Raw genomic sequence first — 23,304 nt, forward strand, 5'->3', positions numbered from 1 at the left:
CCGGTATTGTTGTACATGGGGGGTAACATTATAATAGGAAAAATCGGTGTTAGTTATAGTATTACGCCAGTTCAACCTATTAGAATTGGCCATAGGTGTAAATTAACTAAATTGTATACGAAAATATACAAGTACTTGCTGTAACGCCCTGACCCTTTTACTCGGGTCCGGCGCGTTATACCTGATAAAATCCCTGATAATTCATAATATATGCAGTAGAAAATATAACCATAATCCCCATATAACATAATGCCAGAGTTTACTAATTTTAACTACCAACCATAATAAATTAATCATCCACCAGTATTCAAATATATACATGTCTCCAAAACATTATCCTCTAATACTAGTATGTTTCACAACTATCCTTTCATAACTGACTTAAAACATAAAGACATAAAACATAAAATATACATATCAGAATTAACATAAAAATATATCCTTTTTCTTATATCTTCCAAAAATGTTATAAAATCTCGAGCTCTCAAAGCTCGATCCTGAGAAATCCTGAAAAAAAAAATTGAATTCATATTCGGGTGAGACACATCTTAGTAAGGGAAGAAACAATATATTAAACTCAACGTGTGGCCATCATGAGATTATACATATCATTTTATAATATTTGCAAATCATTAACATAATACTGAAAGTCATTTTCTGATCCTAAACAAACACATGCAAATGTTTAACCCACGAGATTACCCGATGATAGGGGTGATTACCCGCCTATACAAGTAGCACCCCCCTGCTCTGATACTTAGGCAACCCAAAGGTCGTAGCTAAAGCGTACCAGGGCACTCACCTTACTCAGTAAGCTCTCAAGTGATAGATTAATCTCGTACTCACACATTCAACAATAGCTTACCGGTAAAGGCCCTAAGGATAGGGAATTCTACTCGCCCATAGAAGTAGGTTCCCTCTGCCATAGCGCATTTTGTAGCTACTACCACATCTAAAGCTACTAGTGCACTCACCTTACTCAGCAAGCCCTTAGGCGAAAAGTACGCCTCGCCCAATCATAGCATGTTCTACGTACATACATACTTCTAATATCATAATACATCATTCTTCTCTGTCATTATACATTCATGCACATTCATTCCTGTTCATAACTTAATTTTGCATTTCGTTTCACTTTAAGTGACTATTTCCCATTTACATCATTTACCTTTGTCATTTCATTTCATTGTCATTTTATCGTCATTTTATTGCATAACATTTCATTTCATTACTTCGTACTACAGTTGGTCTTTAGCTATCATCAGTTAGTTTACGTAGAAACGTGTTAGATCTGCTAACACAGCTCCTTTTAGCTGTCATCTGTTAGTCTATACAGAAGTGTGTTAGATCTGCTAACATAGCTGTCTTTCAGCTGTCTTACATTTACATGGTTGCATTTAACATACACATGCAACATTGTCCATATCATATTTTATTTTTATTGTTTTACTTACTTAGCCTGCATCTCATATATTTAACATATATTTGTCCAGAATCTTATGCCACACAATTTAGTAATAAAATTCATACATTGCCTGTAAAATAAGCCAACCAACATTTAATATTTATATACTGAAAATACCTTTCATTTCTTACTTAATTATCCTAAAAATATTTCTCACTTTCATCAGTTCATTTTTGCATATACATATCTAATAAACAACCCTAAACTCGAAAAAATATAATTTAAACAATTGGCATTTTACCCATACTGAAACATATACACGTACATATAACACAATATATTTTTTCATTAAATTCATAAAAATTTTGATTTGATATATATTTTTCCCCTTACCTGGTTTCTTGAACTACGCCAACAGGGATCCTGAAAAATATCTACGGCACTCACCCGAACCCTGAATCAAAAATTCCTAACTCCAATAAATTATTCCTAAATAAAATATTATTTTAATACTTCCTAAGCTCTTAAATACCCAATAAATAATTATACCCTTAAATTTAGCCAAATTGCCAAATTTCTCAAATCTCATTCTCGCTTTGGAGTAGGGCCTAGAAAACCCCAATTAAAAAATTACCTACGCCAAAATGACGACAACGACAATTAGGACCCGGTGGTGGTGCCTGATCGTCGATTTAACAGCAGATTTAACTAGAAATTGAGAAATTAGGAAAAAATTACCTTTCCCTAAAAGCAGTGCCTAAGCCGTTCCCATGACAAATTCGCTCCAGTAAAAATGTCAGTGGCAGAGCTAAGAATCCAATGACACCTTCCGTTTCCCGATCGGTTGAGTATTCGTCGAGAAATGAGGGGGGAGAGAAAGGCGGAGACGGAGGAGTGGGAGAGAGCACAGAGTGAGACGCAGGACTCCTCTAGAAATCCTTTGCGCAAGAAGCTTCAGGCTTCCTTAATTTTTATCTTTTTTTTTTTTTTAACTTACTTTAGCTTAATAATATTATATCATATATATATACATTAAACTAACATATTATATATAAATATATATATTATACTTTATATACATTAAACTTACATATATATATATATATATATATCTTTATTCTAATTTTTTTCTACTATTTATTTATTTATTTAATTTAATAACATTTAATTAATTCATTAATTAATTAATATTTTTTTTCATACTATTTATTTTCATTTGTTTATTTAATACATTAATTTAATAGTGTTTAACCACTTAATTAATTAATTATTTTTTTTTATTTTTTTTATTTTTCCGGATTATTACACTTGCATATTGATCCAAATCAATATGCATTGCGGGTAACCGCAAGATACCCGATTAAGGGGCATCATGATACAATCTTGTATGAGGTTGTTCCCGTAACTAGTGATTACGGTTTGCGCATGGTGTTGGATGCACACTGCGTAGGGACGACATGTTTGACTATGCAATTGTATGTCGAAAACATTCCTCAAATGGGTGTTGCCGCAGATGGGCAGCCGGGAATGTCTATTGAGCACGTGGTTGAAGCGGAGGAAGAAGATCCAGATGTTAGTGGGATGCCTGTTGTGGAAATGAACGAATGTCCACGATCGTCATTCAAGCCGTAGACGTACGAAGGACCTACTATTGATACGAATTATCATGGTGTTTGCGAAGAAGTTTTAGCAGAACAACCAGAATCGTTGTTCGCAATAGCGAACAATGCGCTAGACGAGGGGATGAACATCACGAACGATGTTCATTTACAAGATGACACGTATGAGGAGGAAATTGGTGAAGGGACGAACGAGTTCCCCGATGATGTCGACCCACCTCCCCCGTGAATCGTACGATGCGACGTATACGGCAAATTCATGGACGAACCTCCTATGTATGGTGTAATTGACGTAGATGTTGCAGATTTGTCCCATGGTGACGAGCTTCCTATACGGGTAACTCGTTGGGATGAATCATTATAACTAAGTAAAGGGATGCTCTTCAGGTCGAAAGATCAATTAATAGCTGTTGTACGAATATACCACGCTTGAACGCACCATGACTTCCACGTCCTGAAGTCAACCCCACTATTATAGGTTGTTAGGTGTAAGAACTCTGAATGCCGTTGGAGACTGCGTGTAATATTGATTACGCGTCAAAACTGCGTAATTGGGTATTGTTATCCGAGCTTTACGGTTTATATTTTTAATTAAATATCCAAAATTGTCCAATATTTTAATAAAGTGCCAAAATCATCATTCTTGAACTTTATTGCACTATTTATGAAGTTTTGGTAATTTTTTGTCGCAGGAAAATTCCCGGGATCCAAAACCGACACCTATTCGTATTTCATATATAACTTTTTCGTACAAGCTCCTATTGAGACGATTCAAATTTCTACAGAAAGAAGAAAGGATTATCTACAATTTTTGTGTTTTAAGTTTTGTGAGATACGGGCTCCAAAAGAGTCAGATTTGCGATGAACAGTGAATGAAAAAAATGAAAAAATATAGCAATTCGGGTCAACTCCAATTGGGTCAAGTTGCCGGGTCGGGTCTCCTATCCGGGTCTAGGGCTTTTCCCCCTATCCTATTTAACCCTTCTCTTCCTCTTCCTGCGTAGGCAGCCCCCAGGGCTCCCCATTCTCCTTTTCTTCTTCTTCTTCTTCTTCTTCTTCTTCTTCTTATTCTTTAGTTTGTTTTTTTTGTTCTTTTAAATTCTGCTTTGCTCTCTTCTCTTCCTCTCTTTCCTCTTCTCCTTCCCTTGTCTGTTTTTCCCTTTTACTGTCCTTTCTCTCCTTCTCTTTACTGTTCCCTCTTAGTTAATCTCCCAGTCTTCCCAGCCATTGCACCAGCCTGCTAGCCACCCGAAGAAGCAGCAGCAGCCCGAGTACAGCAACACTAGCCAGTAGATGATCCTCCTCTACAACTTGCTGCAATTTTCCAGCAGCCAGAACAGCAGCCTAACTGCGACTCCAGGACAGCAACCAATTTCCAGCAGCAGGCTGAGAGCTCTTCCAGAACAGAGCCACACCCGAGCCACCATCAGCGACTCCACAAACAGCCACCTCTTACTCTGTTATGTTCTTTTTCTCTCTCTCTTTTTTTCTCTTTTAATATTGATATTGGATGGTATTGTTTTTTATTTACTGAAGGTACTTACAAAGTTTGGGTTTTGAAAATTTTATTATCTTTGCAATAGTTTATTGTTTAGTTATTTGTTTTTTGTATTTTATTTTATTGGTAGATTTAGTTGGAAGTTCATATTTAATTACGCTTGGGTTCATATTTAAATTAGTTATTTTTTCCTTTCCAAGATTTAATTTTTGTTTCGATGTTCGGTTTAGTTAGGACCGGTTTTATCAAAGTTCATATTTTTATTTTCTGTCATTGTTCTTTTTTTTATGTGTTGCATTTTGGTTTGAGTTCTTGAATTGTTAAAGTTCCGATTTTTAGTGTGTGCTTGAATCTGATTGAGTTTCCATAGTGTGCTTTTAATTCCGTGTCCGAAGTTACCATCTTTAATTAGCACGTGCTTCGATATTTCCTCGAGTAGGTTAGGGTTTCCATTAGTGTTCTTTAATTCACTGCATGTTAGTTTTAGGACTTTAAATTGCGTGTCATTTAATTTGTCAAAAGTGAAATTGAACCATCCTGAAAATCTTGAATCTGAACCAAGTTTAGTGCAATTTAATTTCGATTGGAAGAACGTTAAATTTGAGAGATTAAACGCATTCCCTAAGGAGACGATCTAGCCCTTGGGCTTAATATTACACGACAGAACTCCTATACTTGGGATAGCTTCCGAACTGCTCATTTTTAAAGTGAGTCAAGTTTTTGGCGCCGTTGCCGGGGAATGTCGTTCTTAGTCTCAAATTTGCATTTTTCTCGTCATTTTTGTTAGTTTTATGAAAAAGAAAAAAAAATAGAAAACAAAAACAGAAAAAAAATTTTGAGCTTTGAAAAATGGCTGCACCTGCACCGCGCACGATAATGGATTTTTTGCAGCTTGAATATGCCACTGCATCCTCTTCCACTGTTTTGCCTTATGACGAGCTTAATTTCATGATGCAGCGTGGGAGGACGTCATTGCTACCCGAGTTTTATGGGACGGAATCTGAGTGCCCTTATCAGCATCTAGCAGAGTTTGAGTTAACCTGCAACATGTTTTTCTCTCATGCTAGAACTGACGAATCTATTAGACTAAATTTATTTCTTGCTACTTTGCAGGATAGGGCACTGATTTGGTTTCATTCTATGAGACCTTATTCTATCACTAATTGGTCTGATATGGAGCGTGAATTCCTGCATGCGTTTTGTCCCTCACAGAAAACTCAATTTTTGCAGGAACAGATTCTTAATTTTGTGCAGCAGGATGACGAGATATTTCGGGCTTGCTGGGAGCGATTCAAGGATATGCTAAGTACTTGTCCACATCACGGGTTTGACTCGTGGAGGTTAGTTGATTGTTTTTATACTGCACTTACCCCTGATTGCAAGTATTTTTTCCAGACTATGTCTAATGGAGAGCCCATCAGCGAGGATCCCGATCAGGTATTATCATTCTTTGATTACTTAGCTGACAATGTCTCACAGTGCAACACATGATACACTCAGGAAACCATGACTGCACACCCTATTAGCACAATTAGTGGTGGTGATGCATATGAACTACCAAACTACCCAGATATTCCTCCGCCTCAAAACTAGCCACAACAGATCCCTCCAAGCTGTACATCGTCAGAATTTTTCGAGGATAGCATAACACAGATGGCGAACATGCTCCAGCAATTCATGCAAACTCAAGTTGATCATAATAATTAATTGCAGGATACCATTAATGCGATAAGCACACAGTTGGATATCTTAGAAAACGAAGAATTGCTCGCAGAACCTCAGCCTAGTCTTCAAGAGTACCAGAAACCACAACAACAAATGCACGATGATCTCTTTGAGGCAGCAGAGGCCACCACTACTTCGAGAAGCGAGAAAGAGTTTCCCCAACCTGAGATGCTCATCGTCAGACAACCAGTTGTCCCAGCACTAGAAGTTACGGCTGAACCTGAAGTAGGTGAATTCAAAGAAAAATAAGAGGAAACGGGGCTAGAAGTGGAGCAGTTATTTGATGAGGAGACTGATACTCATACGGAGTACCAACCTGTGGTACCTCATACTCCGAGCTCAGAAATCGTGAAATCGTCACTCCCGCCTGAATCAGATGTAAGGAGCCTAATGTGGAGGCAGGCTCTTGCAGTGGTATGATGATATGTACACCCGATAAAGAGGGTGACCAATTTGGTGAGCATATAATTTTCAAAGAATCAGGTAAAATTTTTAATGTTAATGCTTCTGAAGAACTGCAGGTAATTATTCCGATCACTTCCCATCACACAGTAGTTCGTAAAGAAACACATTTCTTGGACATGATGTTGAATAAAGAGCCTTTCTTGTCCACACATGAGGGTTGACCTGCACACGTATTGTTTGGTATATTGATGAGCATTATTTCATTTAAGGTTGATTTTCGTGCAGGCATGACGACTGATCGATTGTGGCGACTCAAATTTGGAGACCCGTCGATACAATTTATAAACTTGCGGCCACCAGACGAAATTTCCCCTAAGCCTCCGCCAAACAATTGTGATGTTTTTCTTTCCCTTATTTTCCTTTTATTTTATTTTTAGTTAGTTTTCAGGACCATTTTATCGTAGTTTGATTTTTGTTATTTCGCTACTCAGGTATGCTTTACTTTTCCCGTGCACTGTCCTTTCTATTTCCCCTATGCTTTCACATTTAGGACAATGTTCTACTTTAGTTGGGGGGGGGGGGGATGAGCATTCGCATGTGACACTGTGCACGTACACATACCGGGTTTTTAATTTCAAAAAAAAAAAACATAAAACATAAAAAAAATCAAAAAAATCAAAAAATCAAAAAGAGAGAGAAAGAAAGGAGGAGCACTGAGGAATTACATTGCACTATGCCATGTTTAACACTGTGTATACCTTTCACATACTCATGTATAACTTAAGAATGACACACTTGAGTCAATCATGCGTAGTTTTCTCTTTATATGATCTTATACCTCCGTGAAGAATTGATTGGTAGCACACTCATGTTAATTTGGTTATATAATTTCATGTATTTACACGGCATCTCACGAGGCTGAATAAACACATTCATGTGATTCATTGCACTTAGGGTTTCTTGTGAGCATTGAGAGAACAACCATGGCGACTATGACACCTTGTGAGATATCCTTGAGCTATTTATCATCCTTTTGAGCGTTAATATCAAATCAGAGTTCATGGAACTCAATTCTCTTTTTCTGGATGATTCCTTGTACACTAGTCTTTGTTTTTGATTTGTTAGCCTAGAGGTGACACCTAGTGGGGAGATAGAAACCTAGGTCTTGTAGCCTACTCAAAATGTGAAGGCTGAGCCACCCCTAGAGATAGACTTAGTTCATGGACCACTATTCGAGCTCAATTCCCACTGATGGTATGAAGATTACAAAAGAAGTGTTAATATTGTCTTTATTGCTCAAGAAAAGACAGAAAATAAAGAATGGGCAGAAAAAAAAAAGAATAAGCAATACACATGCGCATGAAATGAAATGTTAATGCCGGCCCAAATACATATCACAAAAAGTCAAGGACGACACATATTTTCCACGTATGAAGATGCTTCAACCGGTTAATGCCTTAGATGTATTCACAACAAGTTTGTGAGTAAGTTGATCTAGGGTGGTCTCAGTTGGATATGGCGAGTAGGTGAGAAGATGCTAGGGTGAAGGACCCAACACCTCATAGATAGGCTAGATCCTTTCCAGACTAGTCCACTCCATATACTTAGTGTTGTTCCTTTTAATATGTGGAATGTTTGATCGCGACACTCCTCTTCACATATGATGAGTGAACCCATTTTCTTTGAGTGTTCTTGAGGGTATACCAGTTAGGCCGAGTCAAAGCGACCGTTCTGTAGGTGTCCACTGGCGTCCTAGATGTACTGAGTCACACACATCACACACACCTCGAGAGTTTACCTATTTATACTCGAACTTATATGATTGCATTAACTCTGAATGTGCCTCTGATTAACTTCATGTGAGTATGCTGCTCTTAAATCACGTATAAACGATGAAACTTGCATGAGTGATGTGCTTTGGAGTCGTGTGCATTGAATATGAACGAGCTTGTGTGAAATTCAGTTATGTTCTTATATGTGAAGTGGTATAGTTATGTCGCATGTGCATTGATTTCATGATCACCAGAGTATGTAGTTGTAGACACCACCCTGAGATTCATTCACGTCATTTACTAGAGATTAGCAAAACGTTAGTTGGGGGGTGTGATTATGCATCAAAACTGCGTAATTGGGCATTGTTATCCGGGCTTTACGGTTTATATTTTTAATTAAATATTCAAAATTGTCCAATATTTCAATAAAGTGCCAAAATCATCATTCTTGAACTTTATTGCACTATTTATGAAGTTTTGGTAATTTTTTGTCGCAGGAAAATTCCCGGGATCCAAAATCGACACCTATTCGTATTTCATACATAAATTTTCCGTCCAAGCTTTGATTGAGACGATTCAAATTTCTAGAGAAAGAAGAAAGGATTATCTACAACTTTTGTGTTTTAAGTTTTGTGAGATACGGGCTCCAAAAGAGTCAGATTTGCGATGAACAGAGAATGAAAAAAATGAAAAAAATGAAAAAATATAGCAATTCGGGTCAACTCCAATTGGGTCAAGTTGCCGGGTCGGGTCTCTTATCCGGGTCTAGGGCTTTCCCCCCTATCCTATTTAACCCTTCTCTTCCTCTTCCTGCGTAGGCTGCCCCCAGGGCTCCCTATTCTCCTCTTCTTCTTCTTCTTCTGCTTCTTCTTATTCTTTAGTTTGTTTTTTTTGTTCTTTTAAATTATGCTTTGCTCTCTTCTCTTCCTCTCTTTCCTCTTCTCCTTCCCTTGTCTGCTTTTCCCTTTTCCTGTCCTTTCTCTCCTTCTCTTTACTGTTCCCTCTTAGTTAATCTCCCAGTCTTCCCAGCCATTGCACCAGCCTGCTAGCCACCCGAAGAAGCAGCAGCAGCCCGAGTACAGCAACACCAGCCAGCAGCAGATCCTCCTCTGCAACTTGCTGCAATTTTCCAGTAGTCAGAATAGCAGCCTAGCTGCGACTCCAGGACAGCAACCAATTTCCAGTAGCAGGCCGAGAGCTCTTCCAGAACAGAGCCACACCTGAGCCACCATCAGCGACTCCACAAACAGCCACCTCTTGCTCTGTTTTGTTCTTTTTCTCTCTCTTTTTTATCTTTTCTCTTTTAATGATATAGGATGGTATTGTTTTTTATTTACTGAAGGTATTTACAAAGTTTGGGTTTTGAAAATTTTATTATCTTTGCAATAGTTTATTGTTTAGTTATTTGTTTTTTGTATTTTATTTTATTGGTAGATTTAGTTGGAAGTTCGTATTTAATTACGCTTGGGTTCATATTTAAATTAGTTATTTTTTTCTTTCCAAGATTTAATTTTTGTTTCGATGTTCGGTTTAGTTAGGACCGGTTTTATCAAAGTTCGTATTTTTATTTTCTGTCATTGTTCTTTTTTTTATGTGTTGCATTTTGGTTTAAGTTCTTGAATTGTTAAAGTTCCGATTTTTAGTGTGTGCTTGAATTTGATTGAGTTTCCATAGTGTGCTTTTAATTCCGTGTCCGAAGTTACCATCTTTAATTAGCACGTGCTTCGATATTTCCTCGAGTAGGTTAGGGTTTCCATTAGTGTTCTTTAATTCACTGCATGTTAGTTTTAGGACTTTAAATTGCATGTCATTTAGTTTGTCAAAAGTGAAATTGAACCATCCTGAAACTCCTGAATCTGAACCAAGTTTAGTGCAGTTTAATTTCGATTGGAAGAACGTTAAATTTGAGATTAAACGCATTCCCTGAGGAGACGATCTAGCCCTTGGGCTTAATATTACACAACAGAACTCCTATACTTGGGATTGCTTCTGAGCTGCTCACTCAATATGGTGGTCCGCACACATGCTTGAATGAACTCCTCTCGCAAGACCATAGCCAAATCATGTCGTCCCTCATTGCTAGGGAGATTGTGAATATGATAAGGGGTGATGTGTCGACCTCAATCGCTACATTGAAAGAATTCATAGATCGTCGTTTCGGCTATTCCATCTCATATAAGAAGATTTGGTTGGGAAAACAGAAGGCAATTGCCCAAGTATTCGGCGATTGGGAGAAGTCTTATCAGACTTTGCCTAGGTGGATGGAAGCAATGTGCGCTTATAATCCTGGTACTGTCGTCAAGTGGAGGTTGAACCTTATACCAGACAACGATCAGACCGTAACATTTGTATCAGTCTTTTGGGCATTCGCAGGATTTATTCAGGGTTTTCCCCACTGTCCTCCTGTGATATGTATAGATGGGACACACTTGTACGGTAAGTACAAGGGAAAACTCCTTATTACGACGTTCCCGGATGCAAACAGGCAAATATTTCGCCTTACATTCGCTATTGTACAAGAGGAAAGTTTGGACACATGGAATTGGTTTCTGTGTTGTCTTCGTTCCATTACCGACAGGGACGACATTTACCTTATATCAAATAGGCATTCAGGGATCATCGCTGTAGTATCTCACAATCCCGATTGGTAGCCTTACATTCGCTATTGTACAAGAGGAAAGTTTGGACACATGGAATTGGTTTCTGTGTTGTCTTCGTTCCATTACCGACAGGGACGACATTTACCTTATATCAAATAGGCATTCAGGGATCATCGCTGTAGTATCTCACAATCCCGATTGGTAGCCACCGCATGCGCACCACCGATTCTGCCTTCGACATGTGGTAAGCAACTTCAACACGAAAGTGCACAGTATCAATCTTAAGCGAATGGCTGAGCGAGCGGGAAGGGAGCATTAGGTCAGAAAGTTTAACATGTGGATGGAGAGGTTCTTCGTTGAGGGTGGGGAACCCGCGAAGACGTTCTTTGATCAGATCCCTCCTCATATGTGGACTCAATGCCACGACGGTGGCAGAAGATATGGGAACATGACGACAAACCTCCTCAAATGTTTCAATGCCGTCCTTAAGGGCACTCGTAGCCTCCCAATCACTACCCTTGTGCAACTGACATTTTATAGCATTGCACATTATTTCAATAGCCGACGGGAGGCTGCTCATAATGCAATATCAGGAGGAAATGCATTAACTCCTCATATATTGCTTGCGATGGAAAGAAGGTGTTAGAAAAAGTGTATTCCCAAGAGGGGGGGGGTGAATTGGAAATTTTAACTTTTATCCTAGGTTAAGTCAGAAGTCAATAAGTTTTGGTAACCTAGGGTCTTTCTACACAGTTCCAAATGTGCTGATAAGTAAAATACGTGGAATTTAAATCATGCACGTCATTCATACAATAACATATACGTGCGATAAATATAAAGTGCTAAAATGTAAATAGACACACGATATGTTATCGGGGTTCGGCCAATTGTGCCTACATCCCCGCCTCTAGCTCGCAAGCCAGAGGATTCCACTAATAGCTCACTTAAGGGTGGAGCGGCACCGTATACAACCAGGTTAAATTAACACAGGGCTGACCTCAACCTACACGTCTTAACAGGATGACGCACCTAACTTTCCTAACTGGGTCTAAGCCAATCCGGGACTATTTCAGGGCTAGTCTCCCTCTTCAGGCCTGTGCCTGGAAATACAACAGATATGTATATAAATAGATGGTACAGTGATTGTGCTTTCGTGTAAAGCAGATATGTACCCAAATGCGCGCAATAACATACACCACAATATGATTCAATATGTAAGCTCAGTGTGGTCCAATATTTCAACTCTCAGATATATATATTTACTATCAGTGTAATGAGTGCGTGAGAGTAACAATTAAGCAATCTTTGTTTCACAAGATATTCAGGCAAGATGTTCACACAAAGATGCTAGCCAAACAATATATATATGTATATTTCAATGAGTGGGTTTTCTCAAACGTATGATGCTCTAGTAATGTATATGTTTGGTTTGCAAAAAGATATTCAATCTTTGTATTCAGCAAATAATACGTAGGTCAATGAATATTGCAACAAAGATCAATATCACATAAACAAATATCTTTTCAAAGTTATATCAAGATAAATCCCATAAGATATTTGGAAATGTTTGAAGAGATTTTGCAATCCAAAAACAAATACAAACTTCACAAGATATTGCAATGAATGTGCAATACTTGGAAGTTTAATATAAGTCTTCTTAGGAGAGACTTATTAACAAAGTCCCCTAAGAATACTCGGGTTGGCTCTTAATTAAAATCGTCACAAACAATTAACACACTTGGGAGAGCAACCCTAGAAAGCGACAACGCTTAAATCACACTTACAAAATATGTTTGAGTGGAAGATCTGGTAAGAATAAGTGTTGTAGGCTCAATAAATGAGTATTATAAACTTTGGGATTTTTAGAGAATTTTCCCTAATCAAAGTGGCCAATTTCACTTAATTTTCTCAAATGAACTCATATATATAGACATGGGAGAAAATATGACCGTTGGGGACCTATTGGGTATTATTAGGAAAGCTTAATGATGTTTAAAGCATTTTAACCCTGTTTAAAAATATTAACTGCGGTAAAAAAATCAGGGCAACCTGAGAGGTCCGGTCGACCAAAACAAGTTCGGTCGACCAAGTCTCATATGGTTCGGTAGACCAAACTGCTAGGAATTCTCCCGAGGACCCTCTGGTCGACCAAGTAGTTGGAGTACAAAAGTGGTTGGTCGACCAGATGGTCAAAATATTGATCAGGGAGGTTTTCGGTCGACCAGGGCCTTTTGAACTACCTGGTTCAGTCGACCAAATGATCAAACTTTGACCCCAGGGAGTTTCAGTCAACCAGGGCCTTTTGAACTACCTTTGCTGGTCGACCGGGTGGTCCAACTTTGACCCAGGGTGTCTCGGTCGACCAGGCCAAAAATGAACTAGCCTGGTTGGTCGACCAAAAGTGCATCGTGTGTGCATTTCGGTCCCGTATTGAAGCAAACAAGCCCTATTCAAGTGCCTAACAAATATATGTGAAAGTGTGAGTGTCCTAGGGGCACTTGGGGTCCAATTTGAAGACACCAAAAAAGTCCGGTGTCAGTCGACCGAATCCCTAAGGTCTTTCTATGGTCATTTTCTCATTCATGGTTTGTTTGAGCTTACGTAGTAAATCATACATGTGATGTGTGTGAGCTTATTACAAACCAAATACCTACTTACTATTACAGACCAATATAAATATATTACAATGCTGAATTATAAATTGGTCTTCAAGCTTTTCTTGCTTTGTGTACATCTTGATCTTATCACCCTTAGTTCCTATACAAAACCTCAAACACTCATTAGATACAATGAGTATTTGTCATAATCAAAACCGGGCGTGACCCATAAGGTCAACAGAAGGAAGTTGAAGGTGACCGGACATCGCGTGACGACTTTCAACCGGTCTAGAGGTACTTTTAGTATCACGACTGCGCAGTTGGGACCTCATAAAGGAAACAACGTGCAAACCCTGCGCATTCAGGATTTGCACGTCTGCTCGTGTGGGAAGTGGCAAGCGTTGCACTTTCCATGCTCCCACCTTCTCGCTGCTTGTGCGGAGACACGACTGAACGCTATGCAGTACGTTGAGCCTTATTGGAGCACCGCCAAACATTATGCGACATATGCAGTGGATTTTTAGCTGATTATGCACGAGGCGTATTGGCCAGCATCGTCGTTGCCGACTATACAGGAAAATCCAGTGTATGCTCAACATAAAGGTCGTCCTAGGAGCTCCCGTATACACAATGAGATGGATGCTAGGGAAGGTAGGAAGAGGAGCACGTGTAGTATATGTCATCAAGAAGGACATAATCGCACAAGGTGTTCGAGAAGGACCCACCCGGGCGATGCAGCTGGACCGTCGCGTTGATTTCGTATGCAGTTTGAGACTCATTCACACCCTTCTTTTTTTATATTTAACTATTCTGATGCGATGATGCATTTTACAGGATTGATCCAGGTCCGTTTGATCCGAGCGTCTTGACGATGGGCAATCATCACAAGGCCAGCCGAGCGTGGGCTGATGGGCGTGCGGAGCCCCTGTTCTGCTGAGGGGGCACGTAGTTTGCGGAGCGTTGGTTAGAGGCAGACCCCCGCATCGTCCAGCTGATACGCGATGCGGGATTTTATGGCATTTATCGGATTGCTCATATCCAGCTTGATTGGCATCTCGTCACAGCATTGGTGGAGCGATGAAGACCCGAGATGCACACGTTCCACCTACCTCATGGCGAGTCCACTGTCACATTACAGGACGTAGCTATTTTGTTCGGGTTGCCGATTGATGGGCGAGCCGTCACTGGTCGCACTGCTGGACCAGTGGAGGGACCTATAGACCTTCAGGGTCAACTCACCCTGCGTACTATGTGCGAGCGTTTGTTATGCGTCGTTCTGCCTTACAGCGAGTTGGTTGGTGCACGCATCCGTATGTGGTTCCTCGAGGGGGATGCGTTTTGTGAGCTCCCGGCAGATGCAGATTTTCAAACTATAGCATGTCACGCATGAGCCCACTTGTTGCGTTTGATTTGTGGGGTGGTCTTCTCTGATGTTTTCGGCAGTTATGTGCATATGATGTTCCTTCCACTCCTTGAGGACTTCGGAGCATGTCACTCGTACAGTTGGGGGTCCACTACGTTGGCCTGGTTGTATAGGGAAATGTGTCGCGCCGTGCACCACTCGAAGACACAGATTGCGGGCTCCCTTTGCCTACTCTAGGTTTGGGCTTGGGAGAGATTTCCTTCATTCGCGCCTATGCAGCGAGGTTTCCTGCAGATTGAGAGGGGTCAGGACGGTCGTCCGGTTGATCCTCTCCCACTCGCATACCGGTTAGTACCAATTTTATCTATCCCTCCTCATTCACTCTATCACTATTACGAATACTAATTCGTAATACATAGTAGTCTTGCATTTGGGAACTTACGTTTCATCTTATACAGATGGAGGGATGACTTGAGGGCATCGATGGTTGCGCTTCACACATTGCCCTGGTACAGGTTTGAGTTGGACATGCACTGGGAGCATGAGGTATAAATCAGTTAAAGTATTGCACATAATATTCTTTCTTTCTTCTTTCTTTCACTTGTTTATAGTCCGCTTATATTTTGGTTTTGTCTGAGTGCAGTTTTTATGGATGCCCTATACGGAAGAGATTTTAGCCGACCTACCGCCTGACTATGTAGACGGGAGGGACCTGTGGGTAGCTCGAGTGCCACTCATATGCTTTCATATTATTGAGTGGTATCTCCCCGATCGAGTCATGCGACAGTTTGGGTTTCGATAGATCATTCCCGCCCTATTTATGACGTCGGGGGTTGATATTCTTGGGGACAACCTCCACGGCATGGATGGGCGAGGTCGAGGGGTCACAGACTGGTCGAGTACGCACGCGATATTTGTCACTACGTGGGAGCATCGGCGAGACTACATCATACGAGGAGTGGCGGAGCACGGTCCGATGCGTCTAGCTGACCCATACTTCACTTGGTATAGGTCTATCACACACCGCTTTGTCGACAGAACTGCTGCTATATATTTGAGCCTCGTAAGAAGACTAATGCCACAACTCATTTTATGATATATACGTTCCAATTTGAATGCGTTAATAAAATATGTTCATATCCTGCAGCCTGACATAGTCATTGAGGCAGACCAGATCTCGTCAGATCCTGCGATCCCCAGATTGATGAGTGCTGCACTGGACCTCATACATAAGGACGGTTGACGGATCCCAGAACGAGGAGGTCGACCTGATGTACCAGCACGAGGAGGTTAACCAGCTCCAATACGAGGAGGACGACATGCCTCCTCTAGTCGTCCAAGGACTCCCATGTCCTCCCCACCGGTTGTACAGGAAGAGTACTTGTTCGGCCGGTCAGCACCTTAGGCGCCTTTCACTGCAGCTGATATTGCCGGATCGTCAAGCAGACCGACTGATGCCCCATCCGACTCTATTGCTACCCCATTGATGTCATTTTATTGGACGATCTTTTCCATGGGGTGGAGGTCGATGCACCCCCTATGCCGCCTCGTTCTCGTCCCGAGACATCGTATCAGTTCTCACCACGTGCGCTCCGCATGGATGATGATGATTATGCAGCACCTTTTGGGGGAGAGGATCCACATCCAGGACGACGGGACAGGACACCTGATGATACTGACCAGCAGGGAGAGGGTAGACGCAGACGGCAGCCACCACGACCGCGGAGATGACCTCGCTGCGACACGAAGTAGTTTAGCATTATTTTAATTGCATTTGATTTGTATGTATATCATTGATTGTTTTGATTTCATTTGTATATAATTGATTATTCTTTTATTCTTTTGTATATATCATTTAATAATTCATATCTCTAAAGAATTCAATACTGTTAAATATAAAAAATGACACATAATTCGTATCGCTAAAATTTGCATGCCTAGTTAAGTTAATTCTTTAAATTGAATTGTCTTTTACTGCAAAATTCGTGTCGCTAAAATTTGTATGGTATTTGGTTAATGGATTTTACTCTTCGCGGTGTATTTAGTATCGTGGGCAGTCAAAGCAAAAATACTTGTGTATTAAAAAAAAATAGCTTGAATTTTTTTTTAAGCTAATTTTCATATAATTTTCCAAGACTATGAAAACAAATTAGACATTTAAGTGTGCGTGGAAATTAGTGTCATAGGTGTTTAAGACTATTTATTGTATTTAACTGTAATCGAGTTTTAATAAATAACTTTTTAATAAAACAATTTTATACCTTATCTCAAAATAATAAATTAAATAAAAATAATCTACCTACCCATATGATAGTATCCTAAGGTACTTTTGGTATAATTTTAATCATTTCTTAGTTAAATTCCAATAGATTAGTACTTTGTTTTGTTGGGTCTCATAATAATATTCTCTTCCCCTCCATTGTTCAAAAATTTCTAACTTGATTTACCTCTAGATGCAAGAAATTATTATGTCACGCTTTACTTATATTTAAAATCGATTTTTAAATATTTTTTAACAGTCTCATCTTTGATGACTCGAGAGTTGTAAATTGAATTTCTATTAAAATTGTTTTTACGCAATAGTCCACATGCATATAATAATTGATTATTTTTTATCAGTTCACATTCAATTAAGTTCTACACTGTTGGAGGTCCAAGCGAGCTGAAGACTCCCTGGCATAGACAAACAGAAAATATTTTACCAAGGAACTTGGGTAGTTTGCATGTGTAATACATGCACATGCATGACATATGTCCAGTAAGTATTGCAAAATATATTTTCAATTATATATCAAGAAGTAGAATCATTAAAAAATAATAATAATAATGTTCAAAATTAGACTAACATGCATGACCTAAGGGTTGAGAGTTTGAAATTCCATAAAAGAATTTAAGAATTATAATAACAAGCATATATTATTAATCTCGAGGAATTTACTTAGAGTCCACAATACACTGACAAAGATCATAAAAGTAAAAAGTAAATTATATTGGGTACAATTCAATAGTTGGGAAGATGTTGAGCGAGAAAACAAGTTAGAGAGAGAAGCTCTCCCTTCTCTCTAGAAGACGTATGTTCATGCTCACGGGTTGGGTTTGTTCTTGATTCTTTTTCATCTAATGCGAGTGATTCTTGCTGGTATTAGTGGATTGTTCTTGCTGTAGATTGGTGAGTGGATTGCTAGTTGTTTTTCAACATTTGATTTAGATTTGGGGTTTGGAAATTTGAAAGTTTTGGTTTCCCGCTCACTCGGGATTTTGAATTCCTCTGGTGCATTTGTTCCATGGTGAATCTGGGGAGTGTTAGGGCTTGTAGAAATCCCAACCAGATGGCTGATTCGAAGCAAGAAATAGCTGATGCTCTAAAGTACATTGAACTCAAGGGGGGAAACAGATTGATCTAGAGCAAGAAGAATGACAATAAAATTCTTGCTGAGTACTCTCGACTATCGAAGGAGGCAGAATGTAAATTCCAAGAATCGAAGGACATGCATACACCATCGGCCCTTCGGGAGCTTCTCCAGAATCAATTAGGGCTCAATGCATGTTCGTCTGACTCGATGACTGAATTATGCCCTAATGGTAAAGGAACTATGACCCCGATGGTACTTAACGAGAAGATTATGGATGCCCTGGGTCTAGTTGAGAAGGATACACCTACTTTAGAAAGTGTGGACTTCGAATCTGGTAAAAAGAGGCTTTGGGGAGATGATGAGCCCTCTCTACTTGCTACGCTTGGCCCCAAAGACACGAAGGAGATGATGGACTCAAGTGAAGATGAATAGTTAGAGGAGAGAGCAGAAGAGGAGATGGAACATCAAAGAAATCAGACTGGAAATAGGAAAAGTTATGCTCAGATTGTTAAAAGGAGAGAATGAAGAAATGATTACTCGATATATTAATAAGAGAGTACCATGGTCTGATCTGTTCGCTAACTACAGAAATTCAGAATGGTGTATTCCTATCCCAGCTTTCAAACCTAATGGCTCTGATGCTAGACTGCAGAGTTCAGACCTCTCTGCACCGGAGTCTTCCTACCTCAAATTCCTGGTTGGATAGTTTGCTGGTAAGTTTCTAGGTAAGGTTGCGTTGAATAATCTGGTTTCTTCTTGGAAGGTGAAGGTTAATTATGTACGCCACAATGATGGATGGATTTTTTTTAAAATTCCCAAAAGAGGATGATCTGGAGAGTATTTTGCAGAAGGGGCCATATGTTGTATATGGTAGAACACTGCTAATGAAAAAGATGCCAAAAAGATTTTAGTTTGAACCAGAGCACAGGACCATTCTTCCTATCTGGGTGCAATTGAAGAACCTCCCGATTGAAATGTGGACTCCAACTGCCTTAGGAAGAATCTACTCTGAACTTGGGAGACCCCGGTGTGCAGACAAGCTCACTACTCAATGTGTTAGAATCTCCTTTGCTAGAGTTCTAGGGGAGGTGGATGTAGCTAACGATATTAAGCACCGTGTAAAAGTATGGTTACCGGAGGATGAAGAGATGTATCAACAAGTATTTTATGAAAACTTGTTAGCTTTGGTATATTCTCAAGAGGAGGGGTGATTTAAAATTTCTAAAACTTATTCCTAAGTTAAATAAAATGTTAGCAGAATATCACAACCTAGGGTTTTTCTATGCAATCACAAATGCGTCGATAAATATAATATGCGAAAATTTAAATCTTGCGCATCATTCACACAATAACATATACGTGCGATAAATATAAAGTTCGAAAATATAAACAAACACATGATATGTTATCGAGTTCAGTCAATTGTACCTATGTCCCCACCTCTACTTTGCAAGCCCGAGGATTCCAGTAATGCTCACTTAACAAGTGGAACGGCACCTAATACAACCAGATCAATTAGCATAGGGCTGACCTCAACCTTTACAAATTCTCCTTACGGGGTGGAGAAGGCCTTAGGTCAAATTCAAAGAGCTGACCCTAACCTTTACAAATTCTCCTTGCGGGGTGGAGAAGGCCCTATGTCAAATTCACAGGACTGACCCCAACCTTTACACAATCCTTCCAAGTTGGATTACCGCCTCCTCAGGCGACTTTTGGAAATACAACAATATGTTCACTCAAATGGTACAATGATTATGTTTTCATGTGAAGCAGATATGTACCTAATACGCATAATATAATCAATCAACCACGCATCAACAATGTAAGAAATGTAAACTCAATGATGTGTATTGTTGTGCAAGCTGCACTCAACAAGATATGATCGCTAATATGCTTAAGAGTGTTCTAATCAAGCTATATCTTTGAAACAAGTTGTATCAAATCTTAATATCGAATCAGGGTTTTAAAGATGCTATTCAAATATTCAAACAATCTCAAAATATTTTCCTTCAATGCAATGAATACAAAAGTAGTTTGAAAAATATTATAGCTTGTAAAAATATTTGCACAACAAAAGTAAAGCTATAGGAATCTTGCAATAACAATGTAAAGATCCTTAAGCTACTGACTTTATCTCAACACAAGATTTATTATACTCAAATATGTGGGATAAACTTTGCTAACTTCCCAAAAATAAATCAATCAATCAAAACACTAGGAGTATTAGCAATACCTAATATACACTAGCACAACCAATATACTCTCACAATACTAAAATGTATTAAGGGAATAGAAATTTTAGAGTATTTGAACAAAAAGGGTATTTTCAAAAGAGAAGATTTTTCGCTAATTATATTGGCTAATCTCTTGCTAATCCTCACAAATGAACCCATATTTATAGGTAAGGGTAAAATTATAACCATTTGGGATTGATTGGGAATTATTAGAAAAGATTCAAAATGTTTAAACACACTTAACCAAACTTAACTCGATTTTGTCGCGGTTAAATTAATTTTAACCCACCGAGGTTCGGTCGCCCGAACAGACACAGTAATAAAAGTTAATCAAATAGGTTCGGTGGTCTGTTTCGTGTTTTGGCAACCTGAATCAAAGTTAGTAGCCTTTATTCGTGACTTTGGGTGCCCGATCCTTCAGTCTGTGCCCTGAACTCAATGTTCAGTCGCCCGAGGCTCAATTTGAACTAAAAAGGTCGGTCGCTCGAGTTGGCGGAATGTCCCTTTTAAGGTGTTCGGGTGCCTAAGGACAGTATGCACAATTTGGTTCAGTCGCCCAAGAGCCTAAGTCAACTATTGACTTTTCAACAGTTCAGGTGCCCAAGGAGTTTTGAACTCCAAGGGTTCGATCGCCCGAGCTCTCTCAATTTACTTAATAATGTTCAATTTTAAGCACATATTTAACACTCCTAGATATTATATGATATGTGTGTGAGTGTTGGGATCTAAAGTCATACTATGGTCTTACTGAGGCTGTTTTGAGATAGTCCCAAAAGTTTGGCGTTGGTCGACCGAAGGGTGCTCTAAGGTCATTTGATCCCTATGGTCATTTTATAGTCATTTTAAGCTTTCAAAAACCTACATGCATGACATGCAGATATTATTATAGACCATATACCTAATTATTATTACATACCCAACTGAATGAAAAAATACAACACAAGGAGTCTTTGGGGTTTTTAGAATTTGAGTTTTCATGTGCCCTTAGTTGATCTACTAATAATATACTTGCACACAAACTCGAAAGTCATCAAATACCAAGAGTATTTGTCATTATCAAAACCAGGTATAACCTATCACGTCAACAATCTTCTCCTTTTTTATGATGACAAATACTTTATGCAAAAGTGGGTACAGCCAAGAAAAGCTCCCCCTGACTTTATGCATAAAGACAATTTAAGCTCAAATTAAATGATTCATCAGTGGGAAATTAAATTTAGATTTTAGCAAAGTACCATGTTTTGCCTTTTCTCCCCCTTTTGGAAACAGCAAAAAAGGCTATAAATATAAAGCATGTGAGTAAGAAATTTGAATATGAATCATTTAAATACACGATAAGATTGGGAAATATTTTAGAAATTTCGACAGCATGCCGTTTGAAAATAGAGCATTTTCCCAAAAATATTTGTATAAAAATGACCTGATTGAGTTTTAGATATATGATAATTATGCATTTCATGGCACAGACGAATTCATGGAGTACAAAGCATTGACAGGTTTAGCAATTAAGCACACAAACTAAATAACTGATCATTTAAATGATTAAAATGGCATAACAAACGTAATTAGACCAGAATTATCCACAAACCATAGCAGTTTAAATCATATCATAAGATCCGTGAAAGATTTGAGTTAAAAGCATACGGCATATGATACCAAATGGAAGGTTTGAGCATAAAAACAATCTAACTAATTCACATGCATTTTTATGTGTAGTTACTGAACCAGTCATGTGACTTTAAAACCATATATGTATATAACAATAACAATAATATTAAGGCAAGACAAAAAAAATTGGTTTTGAAATAAGTTCTTGCCATAAAGTATTACAATAAGTATATATATGTATGTATATAAATATATATCCCCTAATGATGTTTGCTTAAAGTACTGGGGGTTGCTTGCCAAAAAAAATTTGAAAAACATGCAAGCAAGCAACATTTTTCTGGTTTTAGCATTTAAGTACAATTCATAATATAACCAGAAAACTACAACCATAATGATCCTAGAAATTTATCAATCACATGCAAGATCATATGGTAAACACAAAGAACATGCGGCTAAGTATCATACTTTTCAATTAATATATTCAATAATGTCATCACAATTTAGCACGTGCCACAGTGAATAACAAACTGATCTAAGCCAAAATTGCTAGTGAACATAACAAGATAGGAATTTATTTTCAGATACTCCCCCTTTCGATTTGAATTCATGCCTAGATACAATAAGCTGCTTATATTAGATATAGAATAATTTTATTATGTCTAGTAGTATAAACCATCATTTGGAAACTTCAAAAACAACCATACTGATTATTGATCAACTATATTTATCCCTATCATAGAGGTCGTGTCTTGGTGCGATGGCAAGTGCCTTCGCCTCGGTACGGGTGGTCTCAGGTTCGAGACTTGGGAGCAGCCTCTCCAAAAATGGGGGTAAGGCTTGCCGACATCCACCTCTCCCAGACCCCACTCAATGTGGGAGCCTAGTGCACTGGGTACGACCTTTTTTTTTTTTTTTTTTATATTTATCCCTATTAGTATAGTTGTCCCTATAGACCATAGATGCATCAAAGAATATATATTAAGGCATACTATAGAGTTCGTGACCCAAGAACATTCCATATCGAATCATAAAGCTTTAAGTGCTGGATATAATGTTCAGGGAAATAAGAAGAACCTCAATATTTCAATAAACTATAGTGATGCGTGTGAGTCTTATAAGTTCTTT

Source organism: Malania oleifera, chromosome 2, assembly GCF_029873635.1.
Source record: "Malania oleifera isolate guangnan ecotype guangnan chromosome 2, ASM2987363v1, whole genome shotgun sequence".
In the NCBI taxonomy this organism is placed as follows: domain Eukaryota; kingdom Viridiplantae; phylum Streptophyta; class Magnoliopsida; order Santalales; family Ximeniaceae; genus Malania; species Malania oleifera.